The following is a 24,323-nucleotide window of genomic DNA, read 5'->3' as shown; positions in this document are numbered from 1 at the left end:
AGGAGGAAGGAAATGATCGTCCACTAGGAAAGGCAGAAAGAGGGGGCATTCTTTTAACGCATGCCCCCAAGGCTCCCACATTTCCACCTGCACCAAAAAAGGGGACAGCTATACTCCGGCATCTCAATAAATCATAGGCCAACAAGGAACTTAGTCCCTTGGCATCCCAAACCACACTTGGCCTCCCGACGTGGGTCCACTGTAGAGACTAATGAGTTAGCGGGTGTGATGGGAGTTTTAGAGTCAGGGGACACCGCTGGTGCCCCATCCACAGGCAGCCAGTGCTGAGCACTTGAGGTGCCCCGTCTCATTTTCCCAAGTTTAGGTTCATTCCCTCTGCTGGGTTCCTCTCACTCAGGGGTTCAAAACCATATCGTCTGCTCCTTCAGAGCCACCTCCGTGGTTCAACTTGTAACATTAGCCAGTACCTGGTTTAATTTTAACGTTTTCACTCTTCGCTGTGAGAACAGCTGCCCAGCTCCTGAGCTGGTTGCCTTTCTTGGATAAAAACCCATCTGTAGTTTAAGCAGAGAGATTGAGAAAGAAAAAAAGCATTGTTTTCTCTCCCTTCTTTTAACTCTTTTCTTTCTCCTCCCGTCTTCAGCCACGATGCCCATCAGTTTTTCTCCTGCACTTGTTCTCCTAAGTGGCCTTGGAGTGACCTGAGTAGTTAGTGCTAATTAGTCCACTGGGACATATTGTCACTGTCAGACCAGCACAGCGGAGAGGTCGGGAGCTGGTTGGGTGACACATCTAAGAAATAGCTTAATCTGCTGTCATCATGTGAACTGCATGTTTGCACACCCAGGGCCCTCTGTGTGTGTTGCTTTTTTGATCCCTCAGCTGCCCCAGGAGGACAGCAGAACTATTATTCTTAGAATAAACTCCAGGGCCAGGAGATGTCAAGAGGGCGAGGGAGTTTGAAATCACTGTGAGGCTAGGGCCCTGTGGCAGCCTCCCCGTCTCTACAGGCAGCAGAAGGGGCTATGCCTTGGAGGCTTTGCCTGTCCTCACCTTGCTGTTTTCTTCCTGTGTGATCTTAGGCAAGTCAGTTGTCTCTCTGGGCTTGAGTTTCCTCATGTGTATAAAATAAAAAGATGTTGTGGGGCTTCTAGAAAGTTCTGAAAGTAAAACCAGTATCCCCACCTGGCACATAGCAACTACTGAAGAATTTTTTTTAAATTTTTTTTTAACGTTTATTTATTTTTGAGACAGAGCATGAACGGGGGAGGGTCAGAGAAAGAGGGAGACACAGAATCTGAAACAGGCTCCAGGTTCTGAACTGTCAGCACAGAGCCCGACGTGGGGCTCGAACTCACGGACCGCAAGATGATGACCTGAGCTGAAGTCGGACGCTTAACCGACTGAGCCACCCAGGCGCCCCTTTTTTTAATTAAAAAAAATTTTTTTAATGTTTATTTATTTTTGACAGAGAGAGAGACAGAGCATGAACGGGGGAGGGGCAGAGAGAGAGAGGGAAACACAGAATCCGAAGCAGGCTCCAGGCTCTGAGCTGTCAGCACAGAGCCCGATGCAGGGCTCGAACTCACAGATCGCGAGATCATGACCTGAGTTGAAGTCAGACGCTCAACCCACTGAGCCACCCAGACACCCCGAATTTTTTTTTTTCCTGCTTCATACAGTGGTCACCAGGGAAGAGAGTCTCCAAAAATTCTCCAGGGCAGATGCCCAAACATGACATTGTTTTAGTATTTCCTGTGAAACTCTCCGTGAGTAACTTGATACCCAGCCTTTAAACTTTGTTCCTGTTAAAATTTAGGACAGATCTTTCACGAATTCCAGGTGGACAAAATAAGAGGCCTACGACCCAGGGGTGTTGGATTAAATGAAAAGACACATGGGAAGCACTGACTCAGACCCCCGTGGCCATTATCAACGGTGACCGCCACTCACTCTGGAAAACGATTCTTTAATTCATTTTACCAGAAAACCCAGTCATGGCGGAAACGCTAGAATGGGCTATCCGTGGACTTCATGTCCGAATCCAGAACGTTCTAGAGTTTTCGTAGAATTTAGAGTCTTAGAGGGAAGATGAGCCGAAGTGGTGTGCAGCTATCCTGTGTGTGTAGTAAGAGAGGACCACGGGAGGACATGTCTTGGTACTTGTTCTTGACGGACACAAAGCCATACATTTATCTTCAAAAAGTTAAAATTCACTAATCTCTCTTTCTCTCTCCCTCCCTCCACCCCACCCCCATCTTATATTTTCCTGCTTTGTATAATAATCATCCAGCTTTGTCACAAAAGCAAACCCTGGTTGACATTGATTGATTGATTGATTTTTAATTTTAGTGTGATGAGACAAGCATGTTTGTAAGCAAGGAACTTAGAAACAGCTTTTTTTAAAAAAAGATTTTTTAACGTTTATGTATTTTTGAGAGACACAGAGAGAGACAGAGCACAAGTGGGGGAGGGGCAGAGAAAGAAGGAGAGACAGAATCCGAAGCAGGCTCTAGGCTCTCAGCTGTCAGCACAGAGCCCGACCCGGGGCTCGAACTGAAGCGGGGCTTGAACTCGTGGACTGTGAGATCATGACCTGAGCCGAAGTCGGATGAATAACCTACTGAGCCACCCAGGCGCCTGACCCTGGTTGACATTTGAAATTAGCTGAGCACCAAAATCACTGATGCCAGCTCTGGTTGGTCGTCTCCTCTGACACTGAGATCATGTCAGAGCGCTGTCGAAATGGAGGTGGCAAGAATGGGGCAACCTCTTGACAGGTCCTTGGGCATCTGGCTGTGACTTTGAGGTGGAAACAAGGCGGGGTGGGGGGGGGGGAGATGAGGATGGGAGGGAGAATGTCAGGGCAGGAAAGGTGCTAGAGTCAAGCTAGGAGCCAACGGGAACCCAAGGGTCAGCCTTTTAATTCAATTTAACAAGCCCTGGTGGAGGGCCCCCTGCCACGTGCAGGGCACCAGGCCAGCAATGGTGGCATTCACTGCCTCAGTAGTGACGGTAAATACAGGGGTGATCCTCACTCCAGTGGGCAGCTGGAGTCTTGTGATTCCCTGTCCACGTCACTGCCGACAACAGATAAACCTCATCTGGCCTTCTTGAGTCTAGTTGGTCCCCGGAGCACATGTTCCAGAGAGGCAGCACGTGAGCCTGTGGCGGCTCAACCAGCTCCGTGGGGGTCTGCCCTAGGACTCTGGAGTGGGGTGACTGGCTAGCTCATGGCAAAACGTCGCCCTTCTGCAGGTGCAAATGCCATGGAGATGTGCCCACTTCTGCTAAATCAAAATGCTTGCCAGACACTTCTGACGCGTATCCCCCACACCTTCAGAGATGTGCAGACTTCAAAGGATTTCCCTTCTAGGCCTCCCATCTCGTTGACAGTGTGACAAGGTGTGACAGTGTGACAGTGTGACAGGACAAGTAGGGACAGTGTCCCTGTATTCTGTGACCTTATGACAGTGCCCCACACCAGGGAGATCCCTGTGCCCCCCAAGCGTCCCCTCTCCTGCTGGCCACAGAGCTGTCCGGACAGGTGTCCCTAACTGTGACAAGCCCGCCCGGACCTCAGGGCTCACCCTCTGGCAGGTGAGACCTGCTCTCGAGAGTCCTGATGGTAGTGACACGGGTGCTGTCCTGATTGCTTTCTCACAGTTGCATTCCTGGCTGGCTGGATCCTGTTGGTTGGAAGGTCTCCATCTCCCCGAGAGGTCTGAGGCCAGGAGCGCTTCGTGCCCCTGCCCACTCTGCTCTCTGTCCCCACCTCCCTGGAAGTCACTGTCTGTACCGCAGCACGCACACAATTGCGCACAGCCTTCTATTGTTTGCAGACAGTTTTGTGTGAGTTCGCCAATCTGCCCCACGAAGACGGCGCCCATCTTGAGGCCAGGGAGACCATGTCTCTCCTTGCTGGAAGGCAGAAGGGAGCCCCAAAGGAACTGGCCTTGGGGATTTTGAGTCCCCCTTTCAACCTCTTACACCTGCAGAAAAGTAGACTCAAGGTTCCTGTCTCGGCAGGCTGCTGTGGGGACTGGCTGACCTCGGGCTGGCGAAGCACTTAGTCGGGGGTTCCCCACATCCCAGCCATCCTCCACCAGCCCAGCTCCAACGCCACCCGCCCCTAAAGCCTTCCCTCTTCTCCACCCCTTTCCCAGGGCCCCCTAGACCTTTACTTTTATGGTATGTTTTACAGTCTGCTTTGTAAAGAAATATTTCTCTCTGTGACTCATGCCTTCTAGATTTGACCTACCTGAACACCTGTGAGTGGGTAGGCCTCTCATATCACAGGAACGTCATAGGATTTTGTTACGTCAAATAATCTACCTAGACCCCAGAGAAGGGGTTCTCAGGCGGGGCCCTGTGGCCACATTTTATGGACGAGGAAATGGAGACTTATAGGGCCGTGCCTTGCCCCAGACCCCAGTTGCTTAGTGACACAGCAGAGGCTCCAGCGCTCTCTCTGTGACACCCGGCTGCCTTCAGAGTGTGCTGCGGAGGAGTGAGGGCTGACTCAGGTCCAGGGAGTACTGGCTATGGCCTGTTCTAAGTGAGCACTGACCCAGGGGACTGGGAAGAGGGGCTCCCACGCCTGCTGGCAGGGACCGCTGAAGCCAGAGACACTAACACACACAGACATGCAAATGCACACACATACACCCCACCAGGGTTGCCACTAGGGGTGAGGCACAAAGGCATCCAGAGGGCAAAATTTAAGGAAGTGCTCACTCTCAGGTGCACGAAAGGGCAAGGCTGGCCCTGAGAGTGAATGCCTCCTTAAATTTTATCTCCTGGTTGAGCGTCCCACTTAGGCTCAGGTCATCATCTCCGGTTTGTGGGTTTGTTGAGTTTGAGCCCCGAGTCGGGCTCTGTGCTGACAGCTTGGAGCCTGGACCCTGCTTCGGATTCTGTGTCTCCCCTCTCTCTGCCTCTCCAGTGCTCATGCTGTGTCTCTCTCTGTCTCTCAATAATAAATAAAAAGTTAAAAAAAATTAAAAAAAAATTTTTATCCCCTGGGTGCCTGGCCGTCCTGCCCTAGTCCCCTATATATGATTCACACACCCACATACACCCGTACACATGTGGGCGACATATGCTCCCACACATACACATAGGAAGCCCTTGCTCTCAGACACCCCAAGGAAATACAGGCACCATTGCTGAGTCCCGACTGAGTCCACAATTGCTGAGAAGCACCGATAATAGACGTGGTAGGGAAAGTGAGGTCCAAGATATCCAGAGAATCTGCTCTGTGTGGTGGGTCAGCTCTGGACAATTTAGACATGAGGTCATGGACCTGTGACCTCCCCGTTCTTGTAACCTATGGTTTGAGATCTGAGCAGAGGAACTCCACTGTCCAGCCACGCCCTCCTGCCTGGGCCCCCACTTAAGTGACGGGACATAGGTGGTCATGGGGACCCCGCAGAGACCTTATTTTCAAATGAGACCAAAAGACAGTCATTCACATGGGCCACTCGTTGGGCCAATGTCAGAGCCACTAGCAGTGCTCTGTCCCTGGGATTCATGGTGGCTCTTCCCAGATGAGGACAGAGTTACTGAGCAGGTGGGCAACAGCAGCAGGACTTGCTTAATTCTAGAGATCTGGGCTCTTGGTCCCCTGGTGGCTGAGCACTGTCACTGGAGGGCTCCGACCTCTGCTCAGACCATGAGGAATATCCTGTCGAATCTTCTGCCCCGATCAGAACTCCCTGGCAGCTCAGTGCCCTGAGCCGCTCGGTCCTCTGAGCCGCTCAGTCCTGGCCCTGCAACCCTATGAACACACATGCCCCTGTTCACTAAAATGTGCAGGGGCCACGTGAGTGTGCACCTCAATCTCACGGACGCACAACGCCTACTGCAGCACCTGCATGAACTGATTATCACAAACAATATGGCGTCATCATGAATGCTTTGTACATTTGATCCACAAATATTTGTATAACCTTCATAAATCAGTGATTCTCAAACAATGTTTCCCTGCAGAGCAGGCAGACGCGCTCACTGATACAATGCAACTGAGCAAGGGTGGCAGGAGAAAGTGCACTGGTGGACAAACCACCTTCGAGTTCAAGGTGTAATTTTTTTTCCGTTTAGTGGCACAACGTCGTACGTTCCTTAGGATCTGGGATTGAGTTCGCAGCACACTATACTTTTTGCTACGTGGAGCTTGCCGTGTGGTCACGCTCTCGGTGGACGTGTGCGTGACCTTCCAGGTGCCCTGTCTCCTGACAAGTATCAGAACAGCTAGTGTCGATGTGAGGCTGGAGTTGCCTGATGTCCGCGTGGTGGGTGCAGCACCCCAATTCCGTGAAATCGAAAGATGCACATTCCTGTGTGGGAAGGCATTTCCATCACAGAGGATTTGCACCGCCACCATCAAGGAAGGAGCCCTGTGGGAGCACCTGGGTGGCTCAGTCGGTTGAGTGTCTGACTTTGGCTCGGGTCATGATCTCGTGGTTCATGAGTTCGAGCCCTGCATCCTTCTCACTGTCAGTGCATCCTCTGTCCCCCTGTCTGCCCCTCCCCCCCACACTGTCTCAAAAAAAAAAAAAAAAAAACATCAAAAGGAAGGAAGGGAGGAAGGAAGGAAGGAAGGAAGGAAGGAAGGAAGGAAGAAGCCATGTCCCTGGGCCCCCACCTCTCCCTTTTACTTTCTCAACAAGCCCCCTGCTCTCCAGGAATATGATATTTGGCACACATGTGCCAGTCATTTAAGGGACCCAGTGGCTTTGCGCCAGAGTAAGGACACTTGCCCACACAGCTTTTTCGAGTTGCCCCTCTGTCTCGCTCTCTGCTGCCCTGGAGCATCCCTAGGGCTGTGACACCTCTCCTTGAGATTTCTTCAGAAGCTCCCATCACCCCTACACCTTCCATCCCAGCCGCTTGTCTTCGTCAGCTCAGGCTGTTACAATACAGTGCCATGCACTGGGTGCCGAAACAACAGATATTTATTTCTCACAGTTCTGGAGGCTGAGAGAATGAGATCAGAATACCAACATGGTGGAGTCTGGTGAGGATGCTCTTTCTGGCTTGTAGACTGGGACGTCACACTGTATCCTCACATGGCCTTTACTTGGTTCCTGTGCTTGGAGAGAGAAGGATCTGGTGTCTTTTCTTGTAAGAATAAGCGTTATTATAAGCTCGAATTATAAGCACAGATCCCATCTTAAGGGTCCACCCGTGGGATGCCTGGGTGGCTCCGTTGGTTGGGCGACTGAGGTCATGATCTCGCCATTCAGAGCTTGAGTCCCACGTCAGGCTCCATGCTGACAGCTCAGGGCCTGGAGCCTGCTTCAGATTCTGTGTCTCCCTCTCTCTCTGTCCCTCCCTCACTCATGCTCTATCTCTCTCTATCAAAAATAAACATTGAAAAATTAAAAAAAAAAAATAAGGGTCCACCCACATGACCTCATCTAACCCTAATTACCTCCCGAAGGCCCCACCTCAAAATACCATCACACTGGGGATTAAGGCTTCAACGTATGAATTTGAGCAGGGGGGAGGGACACAACATTTAACCCATGACACCAGCCATAGAAATCATCATCTACTTTTTCCTCTTTCTCAGGTTCACAAACCACATGGCCCACCACTCTCTAGAGATGCTTCTCTTCCCAACCTCTAATGCCCTGAGACTGTCCCCTCTCCTCCTGGCCTATTTCTCTCCTAAGTGGGTGCTCAGTCTGGCCCCTGGGCCTGGATCACCTGAGGGTATACTCTAGCTCCTAAAGAAGGATCCAGGGTCCCTCTACTCTCTGCCTCTGACTCCCCGCATGCCTGCACTTGCCTGGCAGTGCCCTGCACAGGTCTCTGACCACACACCCTCCCCCCTCCCCCCCGTAGCCCACGCTTAGCTACTCCGGGGTCCTGTGACACACCCTCGCCCTCTCACCCAGTCATTCATCCCCTGGCCACATAAGCCTTGAGCTCTAACTCCAAATTGTCTCAAAGGACATTTGTACTCTATCTATGAGTGAACATGCATGGAACCCTTCAGTAGGTTCTGGGCTTTGGGGTTGCAGAACTCAAGACACCCGGCCTCCGCCTTCTTGCTGACATTCTAGAGAGAATGGAAACAAATTGGACTTTCAGCCACAAGCCAGGAGAGAAAGGAAAAACCTCAGTCCAGATAGACACAAAATGCTGAGCCTGTGGGAGAGGAGGATATACGGGGCAATGATCGGGGCAGGGGTGGGAGCCTGTGCCGAGGCAGGGGCAGGATTCCATCAGAGGACTCTGGGAGGGACCAGCAGGAGCAGAGATGTGGAGTCTTAGGTGTGTATGCAGCCGGCAGGGACCAGAGTCAGCTCTGGGCAAAGGATACAGCAACAGAACGTCAGCTGGGATTTATAGGGGGCTTTGACCAGAGAGACCAGGCTAACGTGTTGTTGATACAACCCTGCTGTCAGGGTCAGGAAGCCTGGGCCAAGTGCACTCCATGTACATGTTTGGGAGTGTTTTACTCACCGTGCATGAAAACTTGCATCCTCTCCTGGCTTGACTTCACACTTCCCTTGTTGATTTTCATAGTCCCTTTAGCTCTCTTGCTGGAGCCGCATACCTATTTTATCCTCTTTGGGCTTTGTGGTATTTTTATTAAGGGGAATAGCTTGGCAATAATCTGTGATAGCTAGATGATTCGCATTATCAAAATGTTCTGATTTCTCTCCTCTCCCATCCCTGTTCTAGAGTATCTTAGCCTGGTGATTTTCCAAAATAATCTTAGAGTCCTGTTGGCACTTCCTTTTCATCCAATCATTAACAGGCATTTGTGGGCAAACCGCTGGTATACAGTTTGAGAACATTCTATCCCACTTCCCTGACACTGTTTCCCACAACTTCCATATGCAAACCCATGTTCCAGCCAACTAGTCTTTGTTTCCAAAACACATCGTGTGCAGTCCCACCTCTGCGCATTTGCCCATGCGATGGCAGCTGCCTGGAACATCATCCCTACTCCTACCCTTTAGACAAGGTCCCGCCCACATTCTACTTCCCTAACCCGACCCTTTCTGCTCCCCTCAGCTTTAGTGACCCTCTGGTCTGTCTCCCCACTGCACTCGCCTCCGAGCTAGGCAAGAGCGAGAACTCTTTGTTCTCTCTACATCCCTAGCACTTGGACATAAAATCCTGTATCAAACGAGGGCTCTGAAAATGCCTATGATGGTAGTTTTTTTTTTTTTAAGCTTATTTATGTATTTTGAGAGAGAGAGAGAGAGAGAACGAGTGGGGGAGGGACAGAGACAGAGGGAGAGAGAGAATCCCAAGCAGTCTCCAAGAAGTCATCACAGAGCCTGACATGACTCTATCTCACAAACCATGAGATCATGACCTGAGCTGAAATCAAGAGTCAGATGTTTAGCCAGCTGAGCCACCCAGGCACCCCGATGATGGTAATTTTGACATAATCCTCCAACAGCATGTTTTTGTTTTGGAGTTGACCTACCTCGTACATTTGAACTTAGCGAATAAAGCTTTCCCAACATGAAGCGCACTTGGCCCTTTCCCACGATATTGCCGCAGGCCCCCGATGGGGGCTGTTGAGGTTGGGCCGCAGTGACCCCTGGAAATAGCAAGTATTGGCAGGCCTGGGCAAGACTGGCCCAACAGGGGTCCTTCCTCGTGGATGTCGGGCACCCGCTTGGCAGGGCGGATGGCCAGATTTAGGGCCATCTGTAAGGACCAAAGCTTCCAAGATTCTCTAGGCTATGAATTAAGTGCCCCAAACCCCTCTGGCACATAGGAGATATATGCTAGATGCTTAGTAAATATTCACTAAATGAAATGACCATTTTAAAAATCTGCTTTATACAAGTGTTTCTCAAGTGTGGTCTTCACTCCAGCATCAGAAGCTCCCGGGGCTCTACTAACAGATGTAGGGCCCTGGAGTCTGCACCCATCACAGGTGCCCAGTGATTCTGCTGTGGATCAGCTTTTGAGAACCACAGATCCATAGTCAGCCCATCAAGGCCCAGCCAGAGGTCTTTCACAGGTAGAGATTGTCAAGCCAGCCTGCTGGGGAGACAGCCCTTCTTCCTGCACAGCAGCCCTGCCTCACTGAGATTTCCCATCTGGCTGTGGGCAAGAGTGGATCAGACTGACATACGGTCTCAAGTCTGCTCTTAGCTGGCTGTGCACAAGCCAGTGCACACGCTAGCCCCACCTCTCTCACAGAGTTATGAAAACCCATCTCCGATAAAAACCAAGGCCCGATTGATATTTATTAAATTTAATTAAATTTAAGAATCACTTATTTGCCAACACTTTGAAAGGGTGCTGCAAATGTTAGGTGAGTCCATAACCAACCCTTAAAGTCAATCCGGAAAGTTCTTGAAAGCAGGAGAAGCCTGGAGGTCCTGATTGACTGGGGGTTGGGGGGGGGTACCCAGCCTGGCTGGGTAAGAGTGATTGACACCTACATGGAGGCTTTGTTATGCTGATGTTGACATTAAAGAAGAATTTGCCACATGATAGAAGGATCAGGAATGGAGACCACAATGGTGGCTCTGTAGGAACCATAGCGAAGGCAAGAGGAGAGGGGCACATAGAGAGGATCAGATGTTAGAAAGTGCTCTCTGCCTGACTGAGCCTGCCTTATACTGTGAAGTCACTTGGAGAGGCAGCCAAATATCCCAGGAGAGTAGCCCAAGGACGCCTCCCTAAACCTGCTGGATCCAGTTCAGAGCTAGAACCCTGTTGATCTGTGCATTCGTTTGCTGGGGCTGCCATAACAAAGTACCACAAACTGGGGGGCTGAAATAACAGAAAGTTGTTGTCTCACAGCTCTGGAGGCTGGAAGTCTGAGATCAAGATGCTGGCAGGATTGGTTCCTTCTGAGGGCTGTGAGGGGGAGTCTGTTTTTCATGCCCCTCCCCCAGCTTCCCATGGCTTGCTGGCCATCTTTGGTGTTCTTTGGCTTGTGGCAACATAACTTCAGTCTTCGCATGGCATTCTCCCTGCGTCATCACTGTGTGTCCAAATTTCCCTTTTCCTAAGGACGCAGTCGTGTTGGATTAGGACCCACCCTAATGACCTCATGCTGATCATTTGCAAAGACCTTATTTCCAAATAAGGTCACATTCTGAGGTACTGGGGGTTAGGACTTCAACATATGAGTTTTGAGGGGACACAGTTCAACACATAACAATCTGAGTGTTGCAGGTTGGTGATCTGGGTCAGCCCTCCACCCAGCCCTGAATGGACCCTTGGCTGCTTTAGGTCCAAATGACACCAGCTGTAGAAGCATCTGTTGGGACTGACAGAAGAGGAGGAAAAACCAATATGGGTTCTCTAGAACTTTTCTTGTGGTGTCCACCCCAGTGCTCCCACAGAGGAGAGGACTCTGCTTCATAAACCCGGAACCTGCAAACAAGACCCTTGAGTCTGGGTTTACCACATAAGCAAATAAAAATGACAAATTGAATAAGCTGGTAAGAGGAGCAGAAATGTTTTTCAGGGTATGCTGAGATTCAGAACACATTCTGCCCAATCCCCACACTTTTCTTTCTCCTCTGTCTGCCAAGTTGGCCCCAGCCAAGGTGGTGCCCAGGTCCAAAAGGGCCTCCTGGAGGGTGGAACCAACAGGGATTTGGGTCAGAAAACCTGAGTCTTGACTGTGCCATGAAGTGAGTCTATGACATTAGACGGGTCACCTCCCCTTCCTGGCCAAGAACGCTCTAGAAGGGCCCACAACTCTGGCACTAAGATACTGCCCATGGCCACCTCCATAGTCAGTCAGCCAGAGCGTCTCTCTCTGTCATCATGCAGGTCACGTGGCAGCCCAGGGGGCCCACTGTGTGCCACTTTCCCTCATCTTCCTACAGGTGGCCTCAGGGCCACCCACTGGTAGCTTCCTGTGTGGAAAAGTTGCCCAACGTCCCGCCACAGAGCTCTCTGTGCACACCCTCCCGGGGGTGTCTGACCTCTGCTCCCAGGCCTGAGGGCATTCCTGGAGTGGCAGCTGTTAGATCGGGAGGACAATAAAAATCATTTGCTGCCTTCAGACCACATGAGGAAACTGAGGCACAGCCAGGTAGGGTCACAGAGTGGGTGGAACCCAGGTCTCAGCACCCCTGTTCCCTCCCCTGAAACCATAACCTGCAGGCTGAGTCTACCTCTGCCTGTCCCCTCCTGGTTCCTTATGCAGCCGTGAGTGTGGCTTCTGGAGTGTGTAATCCACTTCGCTATGGTGCCAGGGGGGCCAGGTTCTGGGGGCCCAGCTGCCGTCAGGTGTGGAAAACACAGATACGCGGTTTTGTCACACATTTTGCTCGGTGTGTCGGGCTCAAAAACACGGTTCCTCTTCATTTGTTCCTACCTGTTTTGCTCCACAGGACGGCCAGGCTCCCCTTCTTCCCCCTCCCACCCCAGCCCTGAGGGCTCTGCACCTTCATGCGCGCGTGTGCACACACACACACACACACACACACACCCACACAACCCTTCCAACTGCCTCAAGTTCAGACCAAAGCTCACCCTTTCCAGCCACCTCCTTGCTGAGCTTGTCAGCCACCTCTTATCTTAATTAAGACCTCAGAAGCATAGAATCCCCGTTAGAGAGAATCTCCAAGGTCATTTAGTTCAACCCTCTAGGTGAGGCAAAATTTCCCGCTTCTCCTCTTCACGTGATTTCACTTCTATTCAAGATGTCCTTCGAACCTCTGGCCTCTCAGTCACTGCAGCTACCCCACCTGCCGGCCGCTGCTTCCTTCCCCCCTCCTTCTGCCTCTCCCTCTCCCTCTTCCACCAAGGCCTCCCTTGTTCACCAGGGGTCCTTCAAGCTACCTGGCCTCTTCCTCCCCTCCCCACCTCTGGGTGATTTTTAAGTCAATGTCTACAACACCCACATTTATAACATTATAACTTTGAGCTATAGAACCTGACCGAACGTTACATAACATATGTCCTCAGGATGTGAATTATTGATGATTCATCCTCATACACACACACACACACACACACACACACACACACGTGCACACCCCCCACCATAGATATTCCACAGGCTTGTCGAAAGAATTGAAGGAGATGTGCATGTGAACGGATTTTAAAATTTTAAGGTTCTATAACGTGTCAGGGATTATTAACTTGTAAGTTTCTCAAGGGCAAGAACTGTGTCTTCTATGCAGAAACCATCTCCCCACACACATCCAGCCTGGAATATTATTAGACTTAGAGGGGGTACTCATTGAATTGAAGTATAACGAACTGAAAATTGCTTTAACATAGACCCATATTTTAAAAAACAACATTAATATCCCCAAGCCTCTGACCCCAGGGAGGGTGATAGAAAGGTGGGGCACAGTGATTTGTGTAGCTGCTGGGCTTCTAAGTACGTCTCCAGGGCGTGCTGGCATTGTCACCTCTCAGGTCTCCCTCCTCACCCCCCACCCCCCCCAACCCCCACCCCCACCCCCCGAGATGCAGAGGCCCGAGCCCTTTCTCCTATAGCCCCTGGTGTGTCACTTCCGGAGAGTCTGGAGACATCTAAACTCAGTGAGAAGGGGCCGAGAAGAATGACCTCTAATCAACCTCCAGCCAGCACTGGAGGTCCACTGAAGCCTCTGACCAGAACTTTATGTTCAATCAATTAATTAATGCTTTCAATAAACATGTATTGAGCATCTAATGAGTGGATATAAACTCTGGGCAATCACCAGAGGAACTTTTTAAAATACAGATTTAGGGACACCATGGCAAGAGAGTCTGGTTGAACTGACCAGAAGTAGAAAGTTTGCAAATGCCCTAGGTGATTCCAACATGCAAACAGGTGGGAGCATGGCTGTCCCCCTACAAGGCAAGCTAATATGGCCAGATAGGACACTGCACCTGCCTTCAAGGAGCTAGGCATCTAGCTATGCAGACAAAGCATTGACCCCGAGAGAGGCCTAATGAGATTCAGATAGGGGGCCATGGACAGGGGCAGTCGGGGATGGGGGAAGGTAGGGGATAGTGGAGGTCCCTGACAGCTGTCCCTGACAGCTGGTCCAGGAAGGCTTCTATCTGGGGGAACGTGAGTGCAAGGTGAAGATTAGCCACCCCAAATTCACATCTTCAGAGAGGAGGCTTCACCTCTTCTGGGAGAGGAGGCAGCGTCTCTAGTTGGAGAACCAAGGAAGGAGGAGAAATGGTACCCAACCTTAATCACAGCGACAAAGTGGCCCATCCACTGTGTGGCTTACCGATGTAATGTGTGGATCTGAGAAAGCTTGCAGAGGCTTCCAGAAATCTCTGAGACAGCCCCAGCAGGGAGCCTAGCCAGGGAAGCCTCGGGTTTGGTGACCCTTCAGAACAGCCCGTGTTTTCCCACGTGCCTCCAGCTCCCCAGCCCCTGAGTTCCTGGCATCCTGACTGCCTTCAGGACAGGGCAGGGCCTCACGTCAAGTGGGACTTTTCTTAGGAAACTTAAGGGTCTATGGACATTTACAGCAGCTCCATCCTCAGAAATGCATGCACTGGGGCCCTTCCTGGGAGGGAGGTGACAGGGTTAATCTAAGGGCTGGGGGAGGCGGAGAAAGGCCTTGAAACACACGGTGAAGCCAACCAGATTAATAGAGGAAGAGAGAGGGGGGTAGACCATTAGGAAGACAAAGAGAAAATCATGCTGGAGCAATAGAAAGGGAAATCTAATATCAACTAGGGAAAAATAAATGGAGATTAGGGCAAACAAATTAGCTTTAATGGGTTCAATGCTAATACAAGAATAACAGCCGAGCTGCGAATGCCTTTGAGGGGAAGATGGGATAAAGAACCTGAGCAGTCATGCAGGCAATAAAGATGATGCAGGGAGGGGGTCGGCCAAAGGAGCGCAGAGGCAGAAAGAAGGGAACACTCAGGGTGAATGGGCAGGGGAGAGGTGGTGGGAGGGCTCTGTCATCTTTGACGGGACCAAGGGACTGGGGCAGGGAAAGGGCTGGGAGGAAACGAGAATGGGAGGCGCAGGGGCAGTCGGCAAGGGCTGGAAATAAAGGAAAGGAAGGCAATCAAAAGAGAGGGCAGAAGGATCAAACCCAGAGCAGGAAAGACTGGGCACAAAGGCAGTGGCGAAGCATGGAAATAGAGTGCAGGATTAACATGAAGGGTACGGGGAAATAGAACTGAATTAGGTTAGGAGCGCCTGGGTGGCTCAGTCGGTTAAACATCCAACTCTTGGTTTCGGCTCAGGTCACGATCTCATGGTTTCATGGGTTCAAGCCCCGCGTGGGGCTCCGTACTGGCAGTGTGGAACCTGCTTGGGATTCTCCCTCTCTCTCTCCTCTCTCTCTTCGCCTCCCCCACTCATGCTGTCCCTGTCTCTCTCAAAATAAATAAATAAACTTTAAAAAAAATTTTTTTTAAAAAGAACCAAATTTATGACTAAAGAAAATTATAAAAAAGGAAAGATTAGGGCCTCAACAAAATGAAAACCTGAGGAGGATCCTGAAGTGGGTTTTGGAACGTACCCCTGTTTGGTAGGTGATGTGAAGACACTGTGGCTCTTAGAGAAGGGGCTGACTGTTCTGGAACCACCCCGTGCTGCCAGGGGTGGGGCTGGGGGTGGATGGGCCGAGCGGCACCTGGAGGCCCTATGCCCAAGTCTCAGTTCTGCCCCTTTGTAATGATGCAGCCTTGGGCAAGTTCCACAGGGCCTCTGCTCCTCATCTCTTCATCTGTAGAATGGGGACAGTGTGCTACCTACCTCAAAGGGTTGTCATGGGAACTAATGAAAAGATGCACTTAGAGTAAGTACCTCCTGTAGATGGGCTCTTAGTATTATTCCTAAGCATTAACTAATGGGGGAAGGAGGTTGAATCCTGAAAATAGCCCTTGCTTCCTTCCTCCTTCCCCTCTTTCCTCTTCTTTAAGTCCAACACTGGCAAGATACCAAATTTGTCTCTTTCCCAGCTGGAGACTAATCCAGGGGAGACCTCTTTCCCCACCCTTTGTCTCCCTCCCTCTGCCCCTCCCAGCCCTCTCTCCCTGTTGAGGAGGAAAGAATAGTGCTAAACCCTCCCACCCTCTGGGCTGATCTAAGGCAGAGCTTCTAAGGGAGCCAAACTTCTTATCCTATTGTTCCTAAGGGCCTGCGGGGACCCTCAAATTTACCAGAATGACGGGATGAGAGAAGCTGGGAGCTGGAGCTTGTCCTCATGGCCTCCCAACCTGGAGACCTCTTGGGCTTCGTTAAAGTGCACAGAGGCACAAGAGGGACAGAGCCCAATGGACCAGGAGAATAAATCAACATGGACAAGCCCAAGAATCTATGAATAACCATCTCAGCAGGGGCTCCAGGAGCAGGGAAGCCGGAGCTGGGATTATTGCCTGTCCCTTAGGGCATTCCAGAAACTTCCAAGAGCAAGATAATGACCAGGCCAGAATAGGCTTCTTCCCTTTCTTTCCCCTAGGAGCAGTGGGTCCTTCCTGTAGTTACCACCTCAGGGTTACCTCAGTGTTTCTTTGTGCTCTGTTTACAGCCCTCCAGCAGCCAGATAAGCAAGCTCCTACATTGAAGCATCTCTGCGGAAATACCTAAGGACAGGTCTTCTGACTAGACACTGACTGATAATGCTACTTAATGTCTGAGAGGTCTGAGGAAACAGGATTCCAGGACTGGCTTGGTGGTGTCCTTGGCCTTGAACACAGAGCACAGTGCTGAGCTTCTTGGCACTGAGACCTGGGACAGCAGTTTCTTTTTTAACAACTGGATCCTGTTAGACGTAAAAGGGCGTCACTGCCCAGCAGCGCTGAGCCAGAAACTTCTCCTCAAGTGTGCCTCTGACTCTGGGGTGTCCAGGTCCCAGGAGGGGTAGCTGTTGACACGACACAGCGGTCATCCCTAGCCCGAGCTCTCTCTCTTGTGGCTCCTTCCCTCGGTGGGCACTGAAGTCTCCCCACCAGAGCCGTAAACCCCGTGAGGGTCACTCTGTGTAGGTGTCCCTGCATCTTTCTCCATAGGCCCTCCAAGGCCAGGGTTAGAAGGAAAAGGCTTCTCACCTTGAAGCCTGCAGGCCCGCCTTGGTGACAGTCTCCCATGGGAGTGACAGGGAGCCCCTGCAGACCAAATAGGCTGTAAGTGAGCCATGACAAGTGCCCACACATTTCATGCTGATGTCAAAGGCTTGATGTAAAGGAAGGCCTCTGTGTTCATCCCATGGCTCCTACAGGAGGGCAAATTTCTCTTTTCTGGACTGTGATATCTGGACCCCTTTTAAAATAGCTCGTGTCTGAGAGAATATGACTTTGCAAGACAGAATTCTGCTTAGCGCAAAGAATGTGTGGGCTTCACTAAGCTTGTTTGGGGCCTGTTTACTTTCCTTCCTGTCCCTCTGTCCCTCTGTCCTTCCCTCCCTTCCTTCCTTCCTTCCCTTCCTCCCTTCCACCCTCTTTCCTTTCATCTCTCTCTCCCCTCCTTCTTTCTTTCCTTCCTTCCCTCCTTCTTCCCTCTCTTTCCTTTGTTTCTTCCTTCCCTCCCTCTTTCCTTCCTTTCTTCCAATAATTAGCCAGCATTTATTGAGTGCCTACCGTGCACCAAGCCTTATACTAGATATCAGTGCTTCAGAGATATAAAAAAATCATCCTTCATGGGGCACAGTCTATGTAGCAGGACACAGCCAGTATAAATAGATGCATATTCTGCCACGTGTAGTGGTACAGACTATGCCCTGGCATGTTTAAAAGGAAGGACCAGAGACAACAGGCAGGAAAGGCAGGGAGACTTCCTGGAGGAGGTAGCTTCCTGAAGTGACTCAAGGTATGCGTACAAATCAATCAGGAGACAGTTAGGAAAGGCCACTCCAGGCATGGAAGACAGCACAAACAAGGACACAGGGGAGGATTTGGATGCTATGAAAGAACAGCACTCAATTCCGCACTGCTGGGTCATCAGAAATAAGGCTCAGGCAGGTAGGAATCGAGGCTGGAGAGGAGAGGTGAGCCAGAGTCAGCTCACATGGACCTTGTCCTCCAGATTTAGTAGCTTAGACGTCACCCATAGGAGATGGGACCACACCCCAGCGGGTTTCTTCAATACCGGGGGGCACACGGTCAGACTCGGGTTTTAGATGGGTTGCTCCCCACAAAAGGCCATGTGTGCACACTGAGAGCAAAGACCAGTGAGTCCAGGGGACTGGTTAACCCCTACCTTTGTCTCAGATTTAATATTGTGTCCTTCTTAGCACTATCCTAGCAAGAATTATCCATTTATTTATGCGTTTACTTTTTAAATATCTACCTATTTCTAGACTAGGGGCTCCATGAGATCAGGCATCAATTCGATATGATCAGTCCCAGTAAAGTGCCTGGCATGTGGTAGGTACTCAATGAATACACGTTGAATGGATAAATGAATATTTGGATGTGTGAACACTGGGGATGGCTAGGAAGGTACTGGTTAGGTAAATATTTAAGAGGTAAAAATGTCATGGCTGAGTGAGTCCTCCCTATGAGCAGAAGGGAAGAAACTAAAGACCATTCGTTCTTTCATGTGGCACATATTAATTGAACACCTAATACAATTTAATAATGAACAAAACAGACACGGTCCTGCCCTCATGGAGCTTTCGATCTGGTGGGAGAAGACAGTCACTACTCCTGTATATAATCATGCAAATGAATGTGAAATTAAAATTTGAATGACTGCATTGCAAGAAAGATAAACGATGTCATGGATGGTGTCTAACCACAGGCCCTAACCTACTCTGCAGGGTAAAGCAAAGCCACCTGGATGAAGTGACTTTGTGCTAACCTATACAGGATGGGCAGGAGTTAACCAGATAAGAGGGGAAGACGAGTTCAGGCAGAGGGAACCGTGTGTGCAAAAGCCCCAAGGCAGAAGGACGCACTGGTAGCTCTAAGGTCACGCCGAAGCCAATGAGGGAGGGCACAGTGCACATTGTGGTTGAGGGTGGTGGGAGATGAAGCCAAAGGCAGGCTCTGTGCTTGCATGGCAGCTGGTGCTTTTACTGACCAAGACAACACTGGAGAGGAGGCTCTTTATCACCCAACAGGAGATTTCCAGTAGGAAACTGGATATAAAAGGAAGGGGAAAGTTCTGGGCTGGAGATCCCAGGGGTGCCCATGGGGCCATCAGTACATAGGTACAATGAGAGTGGGTGTGTGATCACCAAGGATGATGGTGTAAAGTGGGTGCAGCACTGGGGTTTGAGAAAAGCCTGAAAAAAAAAAAAATATATATATATATATATATACATATATAATAGAACAAATGAGAGAAGAGAGCCCAGTAAAGAGAAACAAAAGCAGCTCTGAAGGTATAAGAAACCAGGAGACAGCATTGTCATAGAAACTTCTTTAAGGAGGAGAACCTAGCACGGAACCACCCGCCATCCATCCAGTACCGAGTTTGAGCACACGCTAAGCTGGAGGCACACAGTGAGTTGACCACCGAATAGCAAGGAAGGAGATGAAAGAAATAAGAACAGCAAGCATGACTACTTCTCGAGAAGTCTGGTTGAAAACAATCATCAGAAAACATTTCATAGTCAACGGGGGAATATTGCAGGGACGGGGAGGGGTTGGGGAAGCGGCATAGAAGAATGTACTTGAGTTTGTAGGTCCAGGGAAAGACCTAGTAGAAAGGGAGAGGTAAGTAACACAAAAGAAAAGTTAGGAGGGGAGCCTGGGTGGCTCAGTCGGTTAACCATCCAACTCGATTTCGGCTCAGGTCATGATCTCGTGGTTTGCGAGTTCGAGTCCCACATCGGGCTCTGTGCTGACAGTGCGGAGCCTGCTTGGGATTCTCTCTCTCCCTCTCTCTCTGCCCCTCCCCCCCGTCTCTCAAAATAAATAAACTTGAAAAAAAAAAAAAAAAGAAATGTGAGGCTAATTTATGGAGTAGGGTTCCAGAACTGGTAGAAGGGCGAGGCATCGATGCGAAATGAATGAGAAGTAGAGACAATAGCTTTGCCTAGCTACTGTCTCTGCCCCAGTCAGTCAGCCTTGGGGAGAGAAGTGCAAGGCACAGACACCAAGGCCACGCAGCAAGACGGGGCTAAAGCCAGATGCGGAAGGCTGTCTCTCGGCATGCCCACCCCTATTGTGCTAGTCTAAGTCCTAATGTGCCCAGGGAACCCATAACCATGGATGCCAGTGCAATCCGACATGCAGACTTGGGGTGCAAGATGGAACAAGAGGTTGGAACACTAGGTTTCTGTGGTCCTGGAACACTTCCTTTAGGAATGGTTTGAGGCCCTGGCATTTATTCCAGAAAGCCACCAGGCCAAGGGGAGCAGCTGGGAGGCTGCAGTGGGTGACCACAAGCCCCTCCCGCTATAGTCCTACCAAGGGTCAAACTTCCACCTTGACACCCTTTGGAGATAAAGCAAAAATCCCCAGGGAGTTACATGGAAATTCTCCCAGAACAACACATTGCACCAGTGTCACTCTGGGACTGGGCAGAGGCATGAGGAATGAGGCAGAAAGAAAGAGGAGAGTATTGGAGTCTGCCACTTAGAGATCCCACAGTGGAGAGTCAGTGCGATGTGACCATCACAACAGCCCCACACGTTTGAAAAGCATTTTTCTGTCTCATGTATATGCTGAAGCATTAATTCGACTTTTATGACAGGTGCCAGGTAGAGAAAGACAGCAAAGGTCCTGCCCTTGAGGAGGGCCCTTTGGAATATAAATAAAGAGACTTATCAGTGCCCTCAGTGACATGACAGAGACTTGTATAAAGGACTATGGGCCCAGGAAAATTCTCCATGTGTCTTAAAGGTTTGGGATTGGTACACGTAACAAGAATTTTAAGCGATGAGCGTCTGTCTTTTCCTCCTACCATTCCTGTTCCTTGGAGCTCTATACGGAGTGAAGAAATTACCAAAGAAAATCCTAATGCCTTCCTGAATGGCACTTTTCCATAGTAAACACTTCCGGACAGCAGGCTTCATCTGGGGTTTTGCAAGGATCAAAACCCCTCAGTGTCGAAACCCCTCAGTTTCCTTCTGTGGCCCTGGGAAAGTCGGCATCCCCTTGTCTGAGGGCCTCCGCACTCAGAACCTGCTTGTGTCCGGCCAAGCAGTCTTGTCTTCCTCTACCATACCCACCCATGATGCTCCAGACCATGCAAAGGGCCTTTGCTTAGGAAGCTTCCAACCTCTTTCGGGTTCACACCTTCCCACTAGTCCAACCAGGAGCTCCCACTCATTCCCGGCTTCCGGCCTCAAAGCCCACCTCATCCACAGCTGCATGGAAAGGCGGTCAGCACGGTGGGCGGCCCAGCCCATCCCGGTGCAGGAAGGAAGGCTGCACCCACCTCTGGGCATTTGGTGGTGACTCACCCAAAGGACTCCACTCCCCCACACCGGACATAGGAAGGACAAAAGTCCTTCCATTATGGGGACTCAGCTCAATGCCTCAAACCATACGGGCCATCTCCATCTTCTGTTACCTGCCTGCTACCTGCCTGTCCTACACCACAGTAAATGTCTTCCAGTGCCTTGAGAGCGCCAAGACCTTGTGCATGGATGTATTTTCCTGTGGATACTTCTTCACCTGGTTACCTCCTGGTCATTCCTCCCTGCAACTTCCATCTGACCACTTATGGGCTCCCCTAACACCTGAACTTACCTTTTTCAAGAAACTTCTCCCTCACCATCGTGATTCCCAATTTATGTGACTGCATCCCCCAAAGATTGTAAGTTCCTTGAGGGCCCGGTTTCCTGTCCTATTCAAGATGGCATCCTCAGTGCTCTGTACCTGAGCCGTGGTAGGCACTTCATACGTACGCGTTGAGATAAAAAGAAATGAAAATTTTAACATACAAATAATATGAATTATTATTCTTAGAAGGTAGGGCTGAGGTGGTAGATGTACAAATATTTAGTTCCTCTCAGTTTTCTTTCCCTGCCATTGTCCAACCTAAACCAGTGGTTTGCAACGTGTGGTCCCAGACAAGCACTATCGGCAGCATCTGGGAACTTCGTAGAAACAAATTCATGGTTCCATCCCCGACCTGTTGCTTCAGAAACTCAGGGCACTGGGCTCATCAGCCTGTGTTTTTAAAAGTTCCCGAAGTGATTCTGATGCAAGCTTAAGTGTGTGAACCACTGCCCCAGTCCTAGGTCCAAGCTTGAGACATAACATTAGACACAGGAAAAAGTTTCATTCAATGGATGAGAACAGTAGGGCTGGAAAAAAAAAAAAAAAAACCTACCAACTTTCTCAAATGATAAAAGTAAAAACAGACAGAGTCGATGCAAGACTCTGGCCCAGAGCTCCTTGTACAGCAACACAAAGTCACTCAGAAGCCACTAAAATAAAATAAAGCACCAGAGCATTTATAGTTTAGGGGCCAGAGGTATGAGAACAACTTCCATTTCACACTGATGCTGGATGATCCAATAAATAAGCCTTCGGGAAGGTTCCTCAGGGCTTAGGTTTCTAAGAATCCTGATCAGCCCTTCAGGAAGATTTAGGACAATAGCCCATACAGCTTCAACAGAGAAACAGATAGGGTTGATATTTTTTTAAGGCACCATATCCAATTCAGGTCACCCCCAAAATGGCGCTTGGTTTTTTCAACTTCTACCTTTCTAGGGGTGAAGAACTCCACCTGCAGGAAAACTTGCTTCCAGATATAGAGGCTCTAGCCCCCACCCCCAAACACCTGAACCTTGGTAGATGACGTGGCAGATCGAAGGGGGAAAATGGGGACAAAGCTGGACAGTTCACGGTCTTGTCTGCGTTTGGGTGGCTGTCTGGCGCCCCCTTGTGTTCAGTGTCTGGACCCAAACGAGCCAAAAGACCATAAGGATGGACGAATGAGGATCAAGTGGCTAAGCCATTCTCCAAGAATGGCCTGTAGCCATGAGAAGGCTCAGGAGAGGGTCATCTGGGATGTCCTCCCAGCCCTGGTGGCAAAGCACTCGCTGGGACAAGCTGCCTAGCAGAGCACAGGTGGAAATTGTGCTCCAGCTCACCCAGTTGCCTCCACCAGGGAGATGGATCACTGTGTCCCTCCTGCTGGGTATTTGGCCAGCAGGCTTTTTCCTCCTGACTTATTGCCCAGGCCAGAGGCTTATAGCCTCTTTTTTTTTTCTTTTAAGAGAAATTGACTATTTTGCTGAAGCCAGCTTGGGCCCCTGAGGGGACATTGCAAGGCAGTTCTGAATGTGCTAAGTCAGTGGGCGATAATGGGCACTGTGTGCTCTGAGAGGCGCTTCCCACCCTTGGCCATAAATAGTCCTTAACGGGCTCACACAGAAGGCTTGGCACTGGCTCTTCCTCCTTGTCTGCTCGCTCCCCCTGACGCCCACCCCTCAAGCTCCACCATCCCAGCCAGATCACCAAATCATGCCCCGGTGTGGAAAGATCTCCTTCATGCCCAGACCATGGCACCTTCAGTGCAGGCCCGCAGGGGCAGTGCCAAGCTTCCACGGTCGGTCCTGGACTCAATGCAAGTGCAGGACTCAGCCCAAGAAGGACTGATGGGAGCCTTAATCTTTAGCTAGAGGCTGGTTGCTCCTCAAACGGGCTGAGTCACCTAAGTCATAAATCAGGTCACTAAAACTCTCCAAGCCCCAGTCTCTTCATCAGCAAAAGGGATATTTCAGCCCTGGAATTAGTCCAAGCTGGTCTAGGGATTTTAGAGAGTTGAGAAGGTTGGTAAGTCTAATAGACAAGCACTTTCTTACCTCTAAGCCTTTGCACATGCTGTTCCCACTGCCTGGAACAGTTTTCTCCCTTCACTCCTTCACTTGGCTAACACCTCTTTATGTTCAGTCAAAGTTCAGACTTCTCCAGGAACCCTTCTATGGTCCCCTAAGCCTGGGCTTGGTCCCCTTCAGTGGTTCCCATAACTCCCTACTTGGGCCCCGTCCCAGCAGTGGTCACGTGGTCTGGTAATTGGCTATTTGTTGGTCTGGGCCCTCACTTTAGTAAACCCCGTGAGACAAGAACAGAGATCACATCTGTCTTATTCACCTGGGCATCTGCAGGGCCTGGCACATAGTAGGCACTCAATAAATACATTGGAACAGGTAGAAGGGCTCAGAATGAAACACAGGCTGGGGCCAGAGGGCAGAGGGCAAGTCGGGAAGGCAGCTAAGGAAACATGCACACGCATCCACGGCTTGTCCACGTTCTGCACAACTGCCTGCAGCCTGACATAGTCCTGGGCCCCCGGGAATGGATGGCAGGGAGTTCTCTGCCAGTCCTGTTAGTCCTCTGGCCCATAAAGAAGAAACCACGGGGTCACTCACTTGGGCCAGGAGCCCACACACAGGGCCTGGGCCCGCTCTGCCCCGGCTCAAGCAGAGAAGCTCTGCTTCGGTTCATTTGTGTTTGTGTTTCTCAGTGCAATTGTGCTTACAAAATCTGGCTCTGACAAATGTAAAGACCACTGAATGCCCTCATCT

The 24,323-nt window shown here is 50.4% G+C and overlaps 1 protein-coding gene across 1 annotated transcript in view; it reads left to right on the top strand.

The window, feature by feature from the left end:
* PAX8 (paired box 8) overlaps window positions 1-24,323 on the top strand; it is a 58,356-nt gene that overhangs the window by 7,499 nt on the left and 26,534 nt on the right. The window lies entirely within an intron of this gene.

Source organism: Panthera onca, chromosome A3 (assembly GCF_046562875.1).
Source record: "Panthera onca isolate mPanOnc1 chromosome A3, mPanOnc1 haplotype 2, whole genome shotgun sequence".
Classification (NCBI taxonomy): Eukaryota; Metazoa; Chordata; class Mammalia; order Carnivora; family Felidae; genus Panthera; species Panthera onca.
Note: the sequence above shows the minus strand (reverse complement) of the source record. Positions and strands in the feature narration are given on the sequence as shown.